The sequence below is a fragment of the Mobula birostris genome, chromosome 8 (assembly GCF_030028105.1).
Source record: "Mobula birostris isolate sMobBir1 chromosome 8, sMobBir1.hap1, whole genome shotgun sequence".
Classification (NCBI taxonomy): Eukaryota; Metazoa; Chordata; class Chondrichthyes; order Myliobatiformes; family Myliobatidae; genus Mobula; species Mobula birostris.
The window spans coordinates 30,132,809-30,153,346 of NC_092377.1; the positions used below are offsets into that span (position 1 = coordinate 30,132,809).

General features: G+C 42.2%; 1 pseudogene; it reads right to left on the reverse strand.

Moving 5' to 3' along the window:
* LOC140202165 (calpain-2 catalytic subunit-like) overlaps positions 1-10,475 on the reverse strand; it is a 107,930-nt pseudogene extending 97,455 nt beyond the window's left edge.
* Positions 10,476-20,538: the final 10,063 nt, after the last annotated feature.

Consider the following 20,538-nt stretch of genomic DNA (forward strand, 5'->3'; position numbering starts at 1 on the left):
GAAGGAACAGGCAAGACCAGTCCCACCCATCACCTTGACACAAAGGTAATTGATGCATCAACACCTGCAAGCTGAACAAGGAGGGATCGATTACCTTCATCACATTCACAGAATGGCTTTGATCAGCACCATTCATGTACTATTGTCGGTTTTCACAAATAAAATGGCAGAGGCGTTTTATGTTTCAGAAAAGCCATAGCAACTCATTTATTGAACACCAAAAAACTGAACTCAAAAGCACATCAAAAATCTTGTGCCAGACCAACCTTGCGAATTACGTACATTTTGCCCAATTACATAACCCTACACTATGACAGGCTACCACATGGTAATTACGTAGTCTAAATATGATTAATGCAGAGCAAGAGAAAAATAAAAAAGATACTTAAGTCATTGAGGGTCGATGAAGGGTGGGCTTGGGTGCAAGCAATGACACACAAAGTTGTCCAAATGGCTCAGTTCTGAACTTTACATTGTATATTACTGTATCAAATATGCATCCTAAATAATCATTTGTAAATGTAACTTACCAAGCTTCCCCTGGCAGATATCTGTACGTGATGCTCTTTTATTTATAAATTTAGGGTTTGCACATAGATCCTAAAAATAATAAAAACGAGATGTAGAAAAGTGGAGAAAAGACCACATTTCTTGAGCAAAGCAAACTGACAGCACAAAATAGCAGATTACTGATTACATAGTCAATGAAACTGCACAGAGACAGACATTTCAACCCACCACATTCATACTGATCTTGTTGCCAATTTGCCCACAACAGATTCATATCTATCCAACCCTTGCCTATTTAAGTACTTGTATAAATGTCTCCTATGCAACATGATTGTATCTGACTTCATCACCTCCTCTGACAGCAAGTTCCAGATTTCGACCATTGTATTTAAAAAAAAGCTTTCCTCTCAAATCCCATTTAAAATTCCTTCCACACGTTAAACTCATGCCCTTTTGTTCTGATATGCCTGTTGTGGGAAAACGATTCTAGACCAACTCAACCTCTATGCCTCTTATCAATTTTATAAACCTCTGTCAAGTCCTCCTCAGCCTCCTTCACAACATAACTAGAGAACACCAATCCTAGTGAACCTCTGCACTCTCTCCAGCTAATCAATTCCGTTCCTCTAGTGTGGCAACCAGACCTGCACAGAATACTCCAAATACAATCTAGCTGGTGTTTTGTACTGTTACAGCATTGCCTCCCAGCTCTCATATTCTATGCCTCATCTATGAAGGAGGCATGCTATATGGGTTCTGCACCAGAGTTGACAGTCTCAGGGAACAATCAACCCAAATAGAGGGACCTTGAAGTTCATTAGCATTTTGTAGATAGACCTTACCATTTCCATCTCTTCTCATTTGATTGCTTCACCTCACATTCATCACAATTAAATTCTACTTACTAATCTTGCACACAGCTTTCCAGCTGATCCACATTCAGCTATAGCCTTAAATAATTTTGCAGTTCCACATAATACACAAAATTACAAAACAGGGATCCATCATTAATCCCTGCAGTACACCATTGGTCTCTGACTTCCAATGAAAAGCATCCTTCCACCAAGCCAATTTTGGATTTAATCAGTCAGCTCAATTTGGATCCCAGGTGCTTTAACCTTCTGGGGAAGCCTTCATGTGGGACCTCACTGAAGTCCATGAAGATAACGTTACCATCTTGCCTTCAATCAATCTTCTTAGTTACCTCCTTAAAATCACTCAGATTAATGAGGTTGAATATTACCTACACTGAGCCATGCTGATAATCCATGCTTGGTCCTTGCATATGCACATGTATAAAACTTTATCAATTAGAATTTTTCCAATAATTTCAGTACTGTATATCAAATTTATTGAGCATTGCTATCTAATATACACAATGCCAACACTTGAGCATTCCACATTAACAATAAAAAGCAACCTACTTTTGACATTAGTGACTCTGTGTAACCATGCTGTCAATTCTACAATTGACATTTTTGAAGTAAGTTAGTATTACTTAGGAATGCGACTGTGACAGCCTAATTTTAAATGGGAATCTTCTGGCTATCAAATTTTGATTCTGGGTTATTATATCACATCAGAAATATCATATGAAAAGGATCCAAACCTTACTTTTAAATACAAAATTAACTTATAACATGAATGTTCAACATTCTCTTATCCAACATTGGGTTAACCTGTACTGGTTGGCCCAGAAGTTTCCAAGGGAAGAGCTGGCCTTCCATCTATTCCCACATACCTGGGATACAGCTTGACCTCTATAGTTCTAGACACAATACTTTTGCATCTGTCACTCCACATCATCACTGGATTCCCCATGAAGTCCAATGACAGAGTCCATCTGAACAGGTTCTTTGACTGGGGTATCAGCCTTACCAATTCTAGATACATATTAGACCCACGTCTGATTCATTTCAATCACATTATCTGCCTAAGGAATAGGCAAGGCCATTTTTGTTTAAAGTATTTTGTTTAGCTTTGATGTAAATCTTCTAGAATATTGTTAATTATATCAAGATTTTTAAAATGTTTCAGAACACTGCCAATGTCTAAAAGTTGTAAGAAAGCCTCAGTGGCTTTAGTGAGGAGATAAGGCCCATTACTCAATCAAAATCCCTCAGGGCATCCCAGGAACTGGTCCTCAGACAAGCACCATGCGAGCCCTCAGATTTTTCAGCATGGCAGCGAGTCAGCTTAATCAACCTTTAACGCATCCACAAAAATCAATTCTGGATGGGGTAATTTCAATGTAATCAAGGTAGTTAATGTGCTCTTGAACACAACAATTTTCAGAAACTTATACAACTCAGCAAGCTCATCAAGAATGCTGTCCTTGCTGGCACACCTGCAAAATGGAAAAAGAAAAAGAAATCCCATCATTTTCCCAGTACACCACCAAAATGCAAAACTAATTTCACTCATACACATGGGTAAAAGTCTAAAAGCTGGGCAAGTGAAATCCCGTATAATCCAATTAATGCTCAGAGTGGATAATACTGTGTGCTTACAAGTTCAGTTCTTAGTTAAAATATTTTGAAATAAAAACTCCTGATGTTATTGAAAACTATGAAGCTATACTTTTACTGACCATGAATCAGGGATATCTTAATCATTATTTTTTATTATGACTGCAATTTCAAAATTAAACAAAGAACTCCAGAAACAGACAGTGTGTTGCATGGTACAAAAGTCTGATTTGTGCAAATAGCTTATTAAGTGAACATCATCTAATTAATTCACACCCCCTTGGTGTTATTAATGTCACCAGTCTTCATTAAAAAACTTGTTGTTGTTGTTCCTTTTTGCTCCTTGTGGCACATTGGGCGACATTTTTGCCGCTTCCTTAATATTAGATTTTTTTAAAGGAGGTTGAGTGACCCAATCGAACACTTAACCCAGCATGAATGGGAAGTGTGCAGGGTCTGGCCAGATTTAAACCTGGGACCATTCAACCTCACAGTCCAGTGCTGATGCCACTACACCAACGGCTGACTTCATTAAAAAAGTAGTCAGCACTTTTTATGAAGGTGAAATTGCATATGGAAATTCCCCTGCTGCATCTGCTCAAAACAAAAAGGCTACAAGACTGCCAGTTCTTTTTTTAATATATATTTTAGATGCCTTGTCTGATATTTCCACCATCATGCGTTGGAAGTAGGTACAGAGGAGATGTCAGGGGTAAGTTTTTTTACGCAGAGAGTGGTGAGTGCGTGGAATGGGCTGCCAGCGGCGGTGGTGGAGGTGGAAATGATAGGGTCTTTTCAGAGACTCCTGGATGGCTACATAGAGTTTAGAAAAATAGGGGGCTATGGGTAAAGCCTAGGTAGTTCTGTCACGTACACCATGACGGGTTAAAGAACCAGCAGAAATGGAAAACACCTTGGAGTCTGGTATTGCTATTAACTAATACTCGTTTATTAGTAACTACGCAATACAGTAATAAAATGCAGATAAATCAAACAAGTTAGCAATGATTACATATATAAGTGTGGAAATGTAAAAACCAAACTTCTTCAAGCCTAGGGGTAAATGATACAGTCTTACGGTGATGAGTAAAGTTCAGTTCAGTTCGTGGTATTGAGTTGAATAGTGAAGGAGAGAGAGAGAGGTGTTGTGGTTGTTCAAGTAAGCTGATGCCGTCGATTCTTCCCGTGGTCCTCCTAAATCCTTTAGAAGTCACCGAATGTGACCACAACAAGGGGACCATTTTATGTGGTGGAGTTATCAACCCAGGTGAGGGTTGGACACACTAATAACTTCCTACCGGTCACACCTGTTCCACACTGCGAGAGCCACTGATCGATTCTCCAGATCGATCCTCCAAAAGCTCACCTTTCTGTGGGCACAATAAAGCTCATCCAGTGTCCAAAATCATGAGTCTGTCTGTCTACTAGCTGACTTTGTATTTATCTCGCCATGCTGAACACCAGCTGTCCTCCCTTCTCTCTCTGAAGGAACTCAGAAGCCGGCAGTGTCCTTGCAGAAATTCCAAACAAACTGTGAGCAGTTTTCACCTCTTTCTCTCTTAATAAAAAGGTGTATGTGCTGTACAACTCTCTCCCTCTCTTTTAAAAAGCACAGTTCATAAGGGATAATTCACGATCCCATCACAGTTCTGAGGTAGGGACATGTTTGGCACAGCTTTGTGGGCTGAAGTATTGTGCTGTAGGTTTTCTATGTTCCTGTGCTAAGAGGATACAGTGGCACATCTGCATCACAGTTTTAGTGCCTGGGTTCTATCAGTTACTCCAACTCTGTCTTCATTCTCCTTTTTTAGGAGTTTAAGGAGATTTGGTATGTCGCCAAAGACTCTTTCACATTTCTACAGAAGTATGGTGGAGAGCTTTCTGACAGGTTGCATCACAGGCTGGTGCAGAGCCTGGATGCACAGAATGACAAGAGGTTGCATTGGGCTGTCAAATCAGCCTGATCCATCTTGGCCACAATACTCCCCCACCACTCAGCACATCCTGGAGAGACAGCAATGTCACTGGGGACCTTCATCATTCAGTGTATTGTCTCCTTTCTTACCAGGGAGAGGGTGGCACACAAGCTTGAAGAGCCACACTCAAATGAATTCAGAAACTGTTTCTTACTCTACACCATCAGTTTCCTGAATAATCCAAGAATATCAATCTCAATATTCATTTTGAATAAAAGGATCCAAGAATCTCAAAATTCATTTTTGTACTATTTTTTGTAATTGTATGGTTTTGTGCTGTACTGCTGCAGCAAAACAAATTTCTCGGCACATAAATCAATGATACGAAGTCTGATTCTGATCAGAGTGGAGTTTACATGTTCTTCTTATTACCAAGTGGGCCTCCTTTCCCCCACCCTGCATTTCGCAAAATCGAGCAGGTTAATTAACTATAGTGTGCAGGAAGTGATATATTTGGGGAGAATAAAGTGCCGTTAGTTAATAAGTGCTTGGTGGTCAGGGTTGACCCGATGGGTCGAAGAGCTCGTTTCCGTGCGACATGACGGAATTGTCCAACATCAGGACCAAGACTCGAGCTCTCCGCATCCCCAAAACGTCTGTTGGCTATAACTGGCGAGAGGAAAGGTTACTGCAGTAGTCTGGGTCCAAAATTGAGGCGTCACTCAAGAATTCCCCGCGCGTAAGTCATCCCAAGAAAAAAGTACCGAACGTATACGGTACAGTAATAATCTTTTATCGCGCTTTTATAATCGCCGACGAGGTACAAAGTTAACTATATCATATAAAAGTAAAATTGGAATGGAATGGGGAGTGTACAGGCGCAGAAAACTCGAAATAGAAAGTGAAATTCTATTTTTTGCAGTTTTACCGATGAACTGCGAATTGTTTTATTGCAATATAAATCACTGCTGCACCTTGCATCAACCTCCGCTAAGTTCAGCCTTTCCCTGAAGTGCTTCAAGATTCAAGTACGTTCATTGTCAAAGAATAAATTATACAACCTTGAGATTTGCTTGCTCACGGGTAGTCACAAGAGGACCGATTTTAAAGAAAAAGAAAAAAATAGAAACTAAAGACTAACACTCGATGCGCAAGAGAAAGGGAAAATAAAATACAAGTTATGCAAACAATTGAAGCGACCAACGGCATTCTGAACCGAAAATGAAGCAGCAGCCGGGGCAGTCTTCGTGGCCTCAGTGCCATGGAGAAGACCATCGCGGAGAAGGAGGGAAATCAGCTCTGATACCGACCGACACTTTGTCTTTTCCGTCTAGCTGGGCCGGCGTCTAACATGACCCACGACGGAATAGCGAAAGCAGAGAATTTTGTAGTTATCATCAACCCCCCCCCCCCCCTTAAGAATTTAGAGCAGGGAACTCCGTTCGTTTGATATCGGGATTGCAGTAAGGATAAAAGTTGAGTTTCCAGGAACACGGCCCTGCGAAGAAGTCACCTGTACATAAATATACATTCAATTGTTCATGTTATAAATACGTTCAGATTAGTTTATCACATACACCGAGGTGAAATTAAAACTCTTGCTCGCACGAGTTCACAAAGTATACTTTGACATATACCTTGAGATTTTATATCAAAGCCTTTTACTGGCATTTATAAGACATCAAGTTTTTAAACAAACATAAAAAAGTAATTTGGTTAGGGGATGAGAATCGGAGCGATAGAGCTGAGGATAGGGCAGCTGGTTCACAAACTGTAGTGAGGCTGCTAACAAGGGTTGGGCAAAATTGCAGTAGACTGGATGAGTTGCAATGTAAAATGGGGACAAAATCAAAAAGGGTTATGAACGTAGGGCTGCAGGTGTTATATTTGAATGCACTTAGTATATGGAATATGGTAGACGAACTTATAGCACAGTTGGAGATTGGTATATATGATGTTTTGGGCATCACTGAATTGTGGTTGGAAGAATATTATGGCTGGGAGCTTAACATCCAAGGATACACGTTGTTTAGTTTTACATTCAAGGAAAACACAGGCAGGGAGGCAGAGGGGCTGGGGAGTATGTGTTGGCCAAAAGAAAATGAAATAAAATCCTCAGAAAGAGGTGATATTGAATCGGAAGGTGTAGAATCCTTGTGGGTAGAGTTAAGAAACTGAAAGTGTCAAACAACCTGATGGGAGTTATAAGCAGACTGCAGACCAGTAGCAGAGGTGTAGACTACAAATTACAACTGGCGATAGAAAATGCATGTCAAAAGGATATACATTGCGATATTTATGGGGGAATTTCAATATGCAGGTAGATTGGGAAAATCAGGTTGTTGCTAGATCCCAAGAGGAGAATTTGTAGAATGCCTACAAGCCAGCTTTCTAGAGCAGCTCGTGGCTGTGCCCAACTAGAGTTTTGTAAAGCTGCAACATAACTTCCTAACTTTTGAACTCTGTGCCTCGATTAAAAAGGGCAAGTATGTGACATGCCCTCTTAATCACTCTATCAAATTGTATTGTCACTTTCAGGGAGCTATGAACATCCCTGTACTTTTCAACACTGTTAAGGATCTTGCCCTTAACAGTGCAAATCTCTTTACATTTGACCTACTAAGGTGCAAGACTCCACATTTGATTTATTTCTTTATTTATAGATTCAGTACGGAACAGGCCCAGAGGCCCTTTGTGCCATGACTCCCAGCAACCAACCTATTGCAAATAGATTGGAAAAATCAGGTTGGTGCTGGATCACAAGAGGGGAAATTTCTAGAATGCCTGCGATGGCTTCTTAGAACAGCTCATGGTTGAGCTCACTAGGGGATCAACTGCTCTGGATTGGGTGTGGTGCAATGAACTAGAATTGATTAGAGAGCTTAAGGTAAAGGAACCCTTAGAGACCAGTTATCATAATATACAATTTCAAAGGGTGAAGCTAAAGTCAGATGGACCAGTATTCCAGTGGAGTAAAGGGAATTACAGGGGCATGAGGGAGGAGCTAATTGGAAGGGGACACTAGCAGGGATGACGGCAGAGCAGCAATGATTGGAGTTTCTGGGAGTAATTTGGAAGGTGCAGGATAGATACTTCCCAAAGAAGAGGAAGTACTCTAAAGACAAAATGATGCAAACATGGCTGACAAGGCAGAATCAAAGCCAATGTAAAGGCCAAAGGGAGGGCCTATAATAGAGCAAAGATTAGTGGGAAATTAGAGGATTGGGAAGCTTTTAAAAACCAACAGAAGGCAACTGAAAAAGTCGTAAGGATGGAATATGAAGATAAGCTAGGCAATAATATTAAAGGGGATACCCAAAGATTGTTCGGATATTTAAAGAGTAAAAGAAAGGTGAGAATCAATATTGGACCAATGGAAAATTATGCTGAAGAGATAGTAATAAGGGACAAGGAGATGGCGAATGAACTGAATAAATATTTTGCATCAGTTTTCACTGTGGAAGACACCAGTAATAGGACGGAAGTTCAAGAGCATTAGGAGCAGAAGTGAGTGAAGTTGCCATTATTAGGGAGAAGGTGTTTGGGAAACTGAAAGGTCTGAAGATAAATAACTCACCTAGACCAGATGGCTTACAACCTAGGGTTCCTAAAGACGGCACTGATGAGTTTGTGTAGGCATTAGAAATGATCTCTGCAGAATCAATAGATTCTGCCATGGTTCCAGAGGAATGGAAATTTGCACGTCACTCCAATCTTCAAGAAGGCAGGCAGGCAGAAGAAAGGAAATTATAGCCAGTTAGCCTGACCTCAGGGGTTGGGAAGATGTGAGAGTTGATTGTTAAGGATGTGGTTTTGGGTTACCTGGAAGCACATGATAAAAAAAAGCTGAAGTCAGCTTGGTTTCCGTAAAGAAAATTCTTCTCTGACAGATCTGTTGGAATTCTTTGAAAAAACAAAAATCAGGATGGACAAAGGAAAATCAGTGAACCTTGTGTACTTGAATTTTCAGAAGGCCTTTGACAAGATGTCACACACCAGGCTGCTCAACAAGATAAGAGCCCATGGTATTACAGTAAAGATACCAGCGTGGATAGAACTTGGGCTGATTGGCAGGAAGCAACAGGAATAAGTGGAAGCTTTTCAGATTAGCTGCCGCTGACTAGTGGCGTTCGACAGAGGACTGTGTCGGGACAATTCATTTTTCACATTATATGTCAATGATTTGAATGATGAAATTGATGGCTCTGTGGCCAAGTTTGCAGATGATATCAAGATAGGTGGAGGGGCAGTGGTGCTGAAGAAGCAGAGAGGCTGCAAAAGGACTTAGATTCGGAGAACGGGCAAAGAAAAGGCACATGGAATATACTGTTGGGAAGTGTATGGTCATGTACTTCGCTAGAATAAATAAATGGAGAGAAAATTTAAAAAAAAACATAAGTTGCAATGAGACTTGGAGGTCCTTGCGCAGGATTTGCTAAAGGTTAATTTACGGGTTGAGTCGGTGGTGAGGAAGGTAAATGCAATGTTAGCATATATTTCGGGACGACCAGAATATAAAAGTAATGATGTAATGCTGAGGCTTTATAAGGCATTGGTGAGGCCTCACTTGGAGTGAGCAGTTATAGCCTCTTTATCCAAGAAAGGATGTGCTGCCATTGGAGAGGTTTCAAAGGAGGTTCACAAAAATGATTCCGGGATTGCAAGGCTTAACATTTGAGGAGCGTTTGCTGCCTCTGCGCCTGTATTCACTGGAATTCAGAAGAATGGAGTGGGGGGGGGGATCTTATTGAAACCTACTGAATGTTGGAAGGTTTCAAAAGAAAAGATGGGGAGAGAATGCTTTTCCAGTGGTGGGGGAGTCTAAGACCAGAGGATGGAGCCTCAGATTTGAGGGATGCTTATTAAAGACAGATTTGAAAAGGAATTTCTTCAGCAAGAGAGTGGTGAATCTGTTGAATTCATTGCCACAGGTGGCTGTGGAGGCACAAGTGGTTGGGTATATTAAGGCAGAGGTGATAGATTCTTGATTATTCAGGGCATGAAGGGTTACGGGGAGAAAGCAGGAGATAGGCGCTGAGAGGGAAAATGGTTCAGCCACCGTACAAAGCAGACTTGAGGGACCAAATAGCCCAATTCTGCTCCTATATCTTATGGTCTAAAAAGTTTTGCGGGTACAGCATTGTCGCAGTACTTAGTGGAACGGGGAATTCTCCGATTCTCCGACATATCCAAGAAGCAAACTCCATGGGTGCACCAGTTACGCATAATTTCTACTTAATGAGACAAACAAGTTGAAGTACTGTAGTCCTCTCGTATTAGATTGCAAACAGCAAAAAAGATAACTGAAACAAATTAAGACATTTAAGAGCAATAATGTATTTTAAAGGAAAATTCATACTCCCGGGCGTTTCCATTCCACGTCTTTCGTTTTGTCAGGTCCGAGTTTATTGTAGCCCAAGGATGAAGGACTAGCGGGGAAAGACTCATCACAGAACAGGCTTCCCATCTCCAAGCACTGCTGACGGAGCGCTTCATAATCCTGTTTGAGAAATTTCACAGGTTGCTCCCAGGAGCCGATTTCGGCAGCTCGCTTCCTACACTTCTTGACGCGAGACGCCATTCCTGACTTTAGGAGAGCCAGTCCCCAGGGGCACACTACTCAGTTGGGAAATGCGTAGAAATCTGCCTTCATTGGAAGGAAAGTGAAACTTTTAAAGACGATTTTGCAATATCTGCGGCAGTACCTGCAGTAATAACAGAGGTTCTTGCACTTTCGATTTTCATAAACCAACCTACTGCCCGTTGCCGAATATTATCTCAGCCCAATCAGAATGTGGAAAGAGAGACGGAATTAAAGCTTGGCCAGCAGGATGAATTCAATTGACAGGATGAATCTTCTTACCATTCATTTCACCCACCACATTGTCTTGCAAAAGAGATTAAAGTCTAATGCCAGAGACTAAAATAATTGTGGAAACCACAACAAGGATATTGCTGCCTGTGACACATGCCATTGAGGGCAAGAATAGGATGATTTGACAGAGGCTGAGGAACTGGTGCAGGGAGCAGGGTTTCAGATTTATGGGCCATTCTGATCTCTTCTGGGGAAGATATGACCGATACAAAAGGGCCGGTTTGCAGTGTAAAACGGGAACAAAATTGAAAAAGGTGACAAATATAGGATTGGAGGTTTTGTATCTGAAAGCATGCCGTATACAAAATAAGGCAGATGATGTTGTAGTGCAATTAGAGATTGGCGGGTACGATGTCGTGGGTATCACGCAATCATGGCTGAAAGACGATTGTGGTTGGGAGCTTCATGTCATGGTCCGGTCCGTGAAGTCTGCATTCCGGTTCACGGTCCGGTCCATGGATTCAGGACTCCGGGTCTTCCAGCTGTCCTTGTTTGACTAAATCAAAGGCACCTGATCCCCATCTTTGGGCTTGCAATATAAGAAGCCTTGGGATTGAGTATGGGCTGCTGGCATTTGGTTCAATATAAGAAAGCACAGGTAGTGGTGAGAAGAACTAGACGTCAAGCTAAAAGGGCAAGTTGGAGGAGTTTTTGTGACAAGGTAGGAAGAATAACACCTGTGGGAGAGATATGGGGAATGAATAAGAGGATGGGAGGAGATAGAAGGGAATGGGAATATCCAGTAATGATATCTGAGGAGGAAACTGCAGTCTCCAGTAGGGATAAGGCTGAAGTCATGGCCAAGTCATTTGTACTGATACACAGTTCAGAAAATTTGTCTGAAGAAGGGAGGAGAAGAAGAAGGGAAAGAATAATGAGCCAACACCCAGGTGTGTTAAGCAGGAGGGAAGGAACAGATGATATAAATGATGATCCATTTACATTAGCAGAAATGGTGAGAGCAATAAAGAGATTGAGACCAACCTCCCCAGGGAAAGATCTGATATGCTCTGTGATGCTAAAAAATCTAGGAGAAGGAGTGCTCTTGAAGTTGCTGCATTTTTATAACAGAGTGTGGGAGGAGGGAAGATTACCAAGTGCATGGAAAGAAGCAGTAGTAATTCCAATAAGGAAGCCTGGGAAGGATCTGTCAAGACCCACTAGCTACAGACCAATTGCATTAACATCAAGTATATGTAAGATAATGGAAAGGATGATAACAGAAAGGTTATCATATGAGCTTGAGAAAAGGGGAATGCTGGCAAGTTATCAGTGGTTTTAGAAAGGGAAGGAATTCCATGGACTCAGTGATAATGTTAGAGACTAAAATAAGGAAGGCCCAGGCAAATAGAGAGTCAGTAGTGGCAGTGTTCTTTGACATTGAAAAAGCCTATGATATGATGTGGAAGGAAGGATTATTAATTAAACTGTACAAGATGGGGGTTGGTGGGAGAGTTTTCAATTGGATTAAAGATTTTTTGTTTGGTAGAAAAATTCAAGTTCGGATTGGATCAGAATTATCAAAACAGTACATAGTGGAAAATGGCACACCTCAAGGTAGTGTGATTAGCCTGTTACTTTTCATCATTATGATCAATGATGTCTTCACAAAGGTACCAGTGGATATAGGTAGGTCACTGTTTGCGGATGATGGGGCCTTGTGGAAAAGAGGCAGGAACATGGACCATATAATCAGGAAACTACAAGAAGCAATTGATGAAGTGGTGGAGTGGGGTTATGATTGGGGATGTAGATTTTCAGTAGATAAAACTCAAACTGAATTTTTTACCAGGAAAAGGGTTGAGGTAGGGAAGAGGTTAAGGATGTATGGGGTTGAATTAGAAAGGGTTGCATCATTTAAATTTCCGGGAGTTATATTTGATTCATGATTAACATGGGCAGACCATATCAGGAAAGTTGAGGAGAAATGTAAAAATAATAAATGTGATGAGATGTTTGACTGGCAGGGAATGGGGAGCAAGTTGTTCAGCTTTGAAGAGAATGTATGTGGCTTTAGTGAGATCTGTATTGGATTATGGAAATATAGTATATGGATCAGCAGCTAGGTCTCTTATAAGGAAACTGGATGTGATTCAGGCTCAGGCCTCGAGAGTGTGCAGTGGGGCTTTTAAAATGTCACCAGTGTCAGCCCTACAGGTAGAAATGGGAATAATGCCTTTGGAACTAAGAAGGATGTAACTGATGGCAAACTACTGGGCTAACTTGCAGGGGCACAATGATTCTCACCCTACTAAAGGAGTGTTGCAGGAGTGCTGGGAAAATGGGAGGTTTCAGAGGGATACCTTTAGTCGGGTAGGGAATGATATCGCGAAAGAATGTGGAGTGTTTGATCTGAGGATAAGTCCTTCAGTAGTTTATCTGGTTGTAGCTCCATGGAAGCTTGTATGGCCTGACATAGACTGGCATTAGTTAGAGGTAAAAAGGAAAGAAAGATATAAAACAGATTTGGTAAATGCATTTAACTGTCATGTGATGGAAAAGTATAGTGATTATACTCACATTTATACGGATGGTGCGAAGGAACCTGAAACAGGGGTGACAGGGTTTGGGTTGGTAATACCAGCAAAAGAAATTTGAATCAGCAGAAGAACATATAATAAGTTAGGGGTGTTTACAGTGGAGATGCTGGCAGTGTTGGTTGCGTTGCAATGGGTGCAGAAAGCCAGACAAGCCAAAGCATTGATATGTTCAGATTCATCCTCAGTTCTAGCAAGTTTAAGGTCTTTTCACATAAACAATGGGCAAGATGTACTTTATGAAGTCCTTCAGTTAGTTACAAGAATTGCAAATCAGGGAAGTCAGGTAAAATTTATATGGGTTCCAGCATATGTAGGGGTGAAGGGGAATGAGAGGGTGGATGAGTTGGTAAAAAGGGTGTTAAAGAAAGAAAATGTGGAAATGCACGTTAGTATCAGTAAAGCAGAGGTTAAGTGTGTAATCTGGGAAAAAGTCAACTGAATGTGGCAAGAAAGATGGGACAGGGAGGGGAAAGGGAGGCATTTATATCAAATACAAAAGAGTGTTGCAGTTACTAGGGTAGATAATGGAAACGAGAGGAAATTGTGTGGACTAGGTTAAGGCTGGGGCATTGTGCATTAAACAAAACATTGAAAATGATAGGGAAACACCAGACAGGATTGTGTGAGGAATGTCAGGAAGAGGAGTCAGTAGAACATGTAGTTTTGTGTTGCAGGAAGTATGGGATACAGAGAGATGATGAGAAATAAATTAAGGGAGTTGGGGATGCAGGAATTCACATTAAAAGGGTTGCTGGGCATGGGTGAGAGAGCACAAGTCCGGGTATTTTTAGCGTTTTTAAGGGGTATAGGGTTTTTTTTATAGGATATGACGAATAAATAGGAATAGGGTTCCGGAGCAGAGGGTGGCAGTAATGCACCATTTAAGCTGGATGCCAACCGCCGTAAAACAAGATACAGACAGATAGTGTGGGCTGCTGGTTTGTCTTGTCAGTCCCTCTTGAAGCAATCTGCAGATGAAACCATTTGTGATCTCTAGGCCTGTTTGGAGGACCACTGCTTCATGGAGCCTTGTTGCCACTTGTAGGAGTGGTCTTTGTGGTATGGATTTGGCTGTTTCCTGGGCCAGCTGAGTGGCTGCCAGTCACTCTGAGGTAGGTAGGGATCTGGCTGTTTCTGTAGCCAGCTGTGGTTGCTGGTTGAACTGAGACTTGGAGCTACCCTGGAGCAGAGAAGGAACTGTCTGTTGTTCTTTGGTGTTTGTCTCTTCTTGTCCTTTCCTCTGTGGGGTAAGTCAGGCCAGCTTGCTGTTGCCCTGTGGGGGGGGGGGGGTGGTGTGTCATGTCTTGTCTTTGCCTCTGTTGGGTAAGTCTGGCCGTCCTGGCGTTACCCAAGAGATGGACCTGTCCCACCTTGGTGTGGAGAAGTTGAGTCCTGGCTCGTCTGAGGATAAGTCCTGGCTGTATGTTGATGTTTAGTTCAAGGTCTGTCTCCAAGCTCCAAGGACCCGAGGATCCCGCGGCCAAGCTCCAAGGCATGTCATGTCCTTGCCTGGTTCTGGGGTCCGAGCCCGAGGCAAGACCCAGGTTCTGGGTCCTTGTCCAGTCTTGGGCTTGGAGTCCAAGCCTTGTCTCCTAGTCCGGGTCCCGCTTTCCCTAGCCCAACTGCGTTCTTGTCCCTGCTCCTTGCCTGATGTCTGTCATGTCTCTACTCTACACCCACAACATGCTGGAGGAACTCAGCGGGTCGGGCAGCATCCGTGGAAAAGATCGGTCGATATTTTGGGCCGGAACCCTTCCGATGAAGGGTTCCGGCCTGAAACGTCAACCGATCTTTTCCACGAATGCTGCCTGACCCGCTGAGTTCCTCCAGTGTGTTGTGAGTGTTGTTTTGGCCCCAGCATCTGCAGATTATTTTGTGTTTACGTCCCTACTCTAGTCAAGTCCTGTTCCTTGTACTTCAGTGTCAGTGTCTTGCATTTGGGTCTGTTTCCAGCACCCCACTGTGACACTTAATATCCAAGGATACACAACCTATCGCAAGGCCAGGCAGGTAGGCAGAGGAGGAGGAGTGGTTCTGCTGGCTTAAAAAAAAAGAAATCAAATCTTTTGAAAGAGGTGACATAGGATTGGAAGGTGTTGAATCCTTGTGGTTGGAGATCAGAAACTGCGAAGGTAAGAAGACCTTGGCGGGAGTTATTTACAGGCCGGTATGTACCCAGTATGTGGTCTACAAATTACAGCAGGGGATAGGAAAAAACATGTCAGTAATGTTATGTTAGTCATGGGGATTTCAATATGCAGATAGATTGGGGAAAATAAAGTTAGTGCTGGATCCCAAGAGAGAGAATTTGTGGAAGCAACACTCACAACACTCTGGAGGAGCTCAGCAGGTCGGGCAGCATCAGTGGAAAAGATCGGCCGACGTTTCAGGCTGGAACCCTTCGTCAGGACAGTCCTGACGAAGGGTTCCGGCTCGAAACGTCGACTGATCTTTTCCACTGATGCTGCCCGACCTGCTGAGTTACTCCAGAGTGTTGAGTGTTGCTTTGACCCCAGCATCTGCAGATTATTTTGTGTTTAAGAATTTGTGGAATATCTCGGAGATGACTTTTTGCAGCAGCTTGTGGTTAAGCCCACTAGGGGCTCAGCCATTCTGGGTTGGGTGTTGTGGAATGAAGTGGAATTGATTAGAGAGCTTAAGGTAAAGGAGTCCTTAGACTCGTGATTATAATATGATGATCTTCACCCTGCATTTTCAGAGTGAATCTGAAGTCAAATTTATCAGTATCATGAATGTATCAGAGTGAAGGAAATTACAGAGGCATGAGAAAGGAGCTGGCTAAAGTTGATTGGACAGGGACACTAGCAGGGATGATGACAATGATTGGAGTTTCTGGGAGCAATTCAGAAGGTGCAGGATATGTACCGCCTTTAAGAAGAGGCAGTAATTTAAGGCAGGATGATGCAACCATGCTGACAAGGGAAGTCAAAACCAACATAAGCAAAAGAAAGGGTGTATAATGTAACAAAAATTAGTGGGAAGTTCGTGGATTAGTAAATTTTTAAAGTAACAGAAGGCAACTAAAAAACCAAAGGGGGGGGGGTGTGATGAAATGTGAAGGGAAGCTAGCCAATATTATCAAAAATTATGCCAATAGTTTTTTTTGTCAGATAGAGGCAAGAGTAGATATTGGACACCCTGGAAAATGACACTAAAGGGATAGTAATTGGGGACAAGGAAATGGCAGACAGACTGAATAAGTATTTTGCATCAGTCTTCACTGGGGAAGACACTGGACACTATGATGGAAATCTGTGTTGGGGGTAGAAGTGAATGTAGTTGTAATTACTAGGGAAATGGTGCTTGGGAAACTGAAAAGTCTGAAGGTAGATAAGTCACCTGGACCAGATGGTCTACACCCAAGGGTTCTGAACAAGGTGGCTGAAGAGATTGTGTAGGCATTAGTAATGATATTTCAAGAATCTATAAATTCTGGCCTGGTTCTGGAGGACTGGATCATTGCACATGTCACTCCACTCTTCAAGAAAGGAGGGAAGCCAATTAGTCTGACTTCAGTGGTTGGGAAGATGTTGGAGTTGATTGTTAAGGATGTGGGATACTTGCAGGCACATAATAAAACAGGCCAAAGTCAGGATGGTTTCCTTGAGGGAAAATCTTTCCTGACAAATCAGTTGGAATTCTTTGAAGAAATAACAAGCAGGATAGACAAAGAAGAATCAGTGGATGTTGTGTACTTGGATTTTCAGAGGGGCTTTAACAAGGTGCTGCACATGAGGCTGCTTAGCAAGATAAAAGCCCAGGATATTACAGGGAAGATATTAGCATGGATAGAGCATTGGCTGATTGGCTGGAGGCAAGAATGGAAATAAAGGGATCCTTTTTGGATTGGCTGCCAGTGTTCCACTGGTGTCTGTGTAGGAACCACTTCTTATTACATTGTATGTCAACAACTTCAATGATGGAATTGATGGTTTTATGGCCAAGTTTGTGGATAATACAGTGGTAGGTGGAAGAGCAGGGAGCAGGAGAAAGATGAAGGCTACAAGACTGACTTAGACAGATTTGGAGAATGGCCTAAGAGGTGGCAGATGAAAAACAGTCAAGACGTACGTGGTCATGCACTTTGGTAGAAGAAATAAAAGCACAGTATTTTCTAAATAGGGAGAAAATCCAAAAGAGTTGCAAAGGGATTTGGGAGTGCTCATGCAGGATTCCATAAATGTTAATTTGCAGGTTGAATTGGTGGTGACTAAGGCAAGAGCAATGTTAGCTTTCATTTCAAAAGGACTAGAATATAAAAGCAAGCATGTAATGCTGAGGCTGTATAAGGCACTGGTGAGGCCTCACTTAGAGTAGCAGTTTTGGTCTCCTTATTTAGGAAAGAATGTACTGACATTGGGGAGGGTTCAGAAGAGGATCAGAAGATTGATTCTGGGAATGAAAGGGCTATCATATGAGCAGCCATTGAAGGATCTGGGCCTGTAAGTTAAGATGGTGCCTAACAGCAACTCCTTTGCATCTTTGGAAACAGCTCTATTTTCATCTTTAATTTCTTTATTTTTCCCTTTTAGGGTTCTTTTGAAGACCCTGACCTGGAGTTACAGACTTTGGTTCTTTGCGGGAATGGGACCCATTCTTGGGGTTTCAAGACTGGCCGTTGTTCAGCATGCCAAGGATTTGGCCTGAGAGTCTGGATCAAATTCAGAAACCTAAGATCTCAGGGTTCTGGAGATGGGCAGATTGAGGGTTGTTGTCATGGCAGGAAACCTGAGTGTTAAGGGAGTCGGGATATCTGCTGTGGGCACAAAGACATGGGATTTTTGCGATCTTCAGGAACAGAGCTCGAAAAAAGTGACGTAACAGACTTTTAACATCGTAAACCAGTGAGTTGTTTGTCTCCCTGCTTGCTGGGAAAATGAAGACACCTTTTTCTCCCTTATTAGGGAGAGAGAATCTGCAGTATGCTGAATGCCAGGTGTAATGTGAAGTCTTGGGGGTAACTGAAAGTATGTGTCTTTGCTATGCTTTGCTCCTGCTTGAGTGCTCGGTGGTGGTACAGATGTTTTTTTTTGATGGTGGGGGAGGGACTCTGGTGGGGCTCGCTGCCACTTATGCATGAGGGGGGAGCTGGGGAGGGACTTTGGGGTTCTTGCACTCACCTGTCATTCATTCTTTGGGGCACTTCTCTGTTTTTGTGAATGTTTGCAAAGAAAAAGCATTTCAGGGTGTATATCGTATACAGTTCTCTGACATTAAATTGGACCTTTGCACCTTTACTCACTGGAATTTAGAAGAATGAGGGGTGATCCCATTGAAACCCATCAAATGTTGAGAGGCCTGGATAGAGTGGATGTGAAACTAATGTTTCCTTTGGTGGGGGAGTCCATGACCAGAGGGCACAACCTCAAAATAGAGGCATGTCCATTTAGAAAAATGAAGAGGAATTTCTTTAGTCAGAAGGTGGTGAGTCTATAGAATTCATTTCCATAGATGGCTGTGGAAAGCCAAGTCACTGGGTGCATTTATGGCAGAGATTGATATGTTCTTGATTAGTCAATGGCCTAATTCTGCTCCTGTGTCTTGTAGTTTTTAACATTTCTTCCAGGTGCATTGTGTCATTTTAATAACATGTATGTGTTTATTATAGAGATACAGCGCAGTATTCAGATTCTATGTCCATACTTGGACTTTGTCAGGAGCTGAGTGACTTTGCCCGAAGATAAGCTGAGCTATTGTCAGCTAAGCAATACTAACACCAACTTGGTAACACCAAGTCAGTAAATTGGTTTATTATTGTCATTTGTACTGAGGTACAGTGAGAAACTGTTTTATCTGCAGTCTGTACAGGTCATTTCATAACAAAACTGTGTTGAGGTAGCAATTACCCATTCCTTCACTTTGTCCATATTTTCAAGTAGACTGTTGGGGTGGTAACTAGTTAAGTTGGATTTGTCCTATTTCTTGTGAACAGAATGTGCCTGGGCAATTTGCCATGCTGCTGGGCATATGCTAGTGATGGACCTTGTTGTTCCCTCATAGTCACTATGGTCTAAATATTGTAACCGATTGCCTCTGTAAGCACCTACACCTCCTGAATTGGAGCAGTGGAAGAACCTGGTGCAGGACAGGGCTTCAAGCATATGGATCACCAGGCTTTCTTCCAGGCCAGGTGGGACCTGTACAGAAAAGAAGGCTTGAAGGGATATCTATATTCTTCTAGAGATGTTTGTTAGTTCCATTTGGGAGTGTTTAAACTTGAGTGGTAGGAGAATAGAACCAGATCAGCAGGTCAGAAGGTGGAAGAATTGATGGGAAGATAGGATAAGCAGGGGCAGGTTAAGGAAAACCATGTGGCTGATGGGCTTAAGTATGTTTATTAGTGCAAGGAGTATTAGAGGTATGGTAAAGCCAGAATCAGCATGGAACAATGATGCTGTGGCCAGTAGAGAGGGACAGGACTTGCAGCTCAACACTCCAGGATTTTGATGTGGTTATTGTGACAGAGAAGTAAGAGGCAGAGGTGTTGCATTACTGATTAGGGAGAATGTCACTACTTCATTTAGAGGGGCATATTGGTGATCTCATCTTCTGAGGCAATGTGCTTAGAGCACAAATACAGGAACGGTGCAATCCCTCTGATGGGATTATACTCCAGGCCTCCCAATAGCCAGGTGGAGATAGAAGAACAGGTACGTATGGAAAGATCGAAAAGCTCCAGGGTAATTTTAACTTAACCAACATTGGCCAGGTCTCCCTTAATGCAAGAGGCTTAAGCAGGGCAGAATTTGTGAGTGAGTCTGAGAGGGTTTCTTGAAATTGAAGCACCTAGAAGAGGGGTAATATTGGACCTTGCATCAGGAAGTGAGCCTGGCCAAGTGACTTGTGTTTCAGTAGGAGAGGTTATTGGAAAAAGTGATCACAACTTCTTTAGCTTTAAGATACCTATGAATAAAGATAAATCTAGAGCAAGAGGAAAGTATTAATTTGGGGCAGGACAGTTGCAGCATTATTAGACAGGAGCTTGGGAGAGTAAATCGGGAGCAGCTGTAATTTGTATCACCTGACATGAGTCATTTAAAGACCAACTGGTCAGAGTTCAGGGCAGTAAGGGAAAAGGGCAAAGATGGTAAGGTAAGGGAACCTTGGATGACAAGAGGTTAAAAATTTAGTCAAAAAGAAAGTAGCACATGTAAGAAGCTGAAATCAGACAGATTCTTTGTAGAATATAAAGAAAACCAGAAAGAATT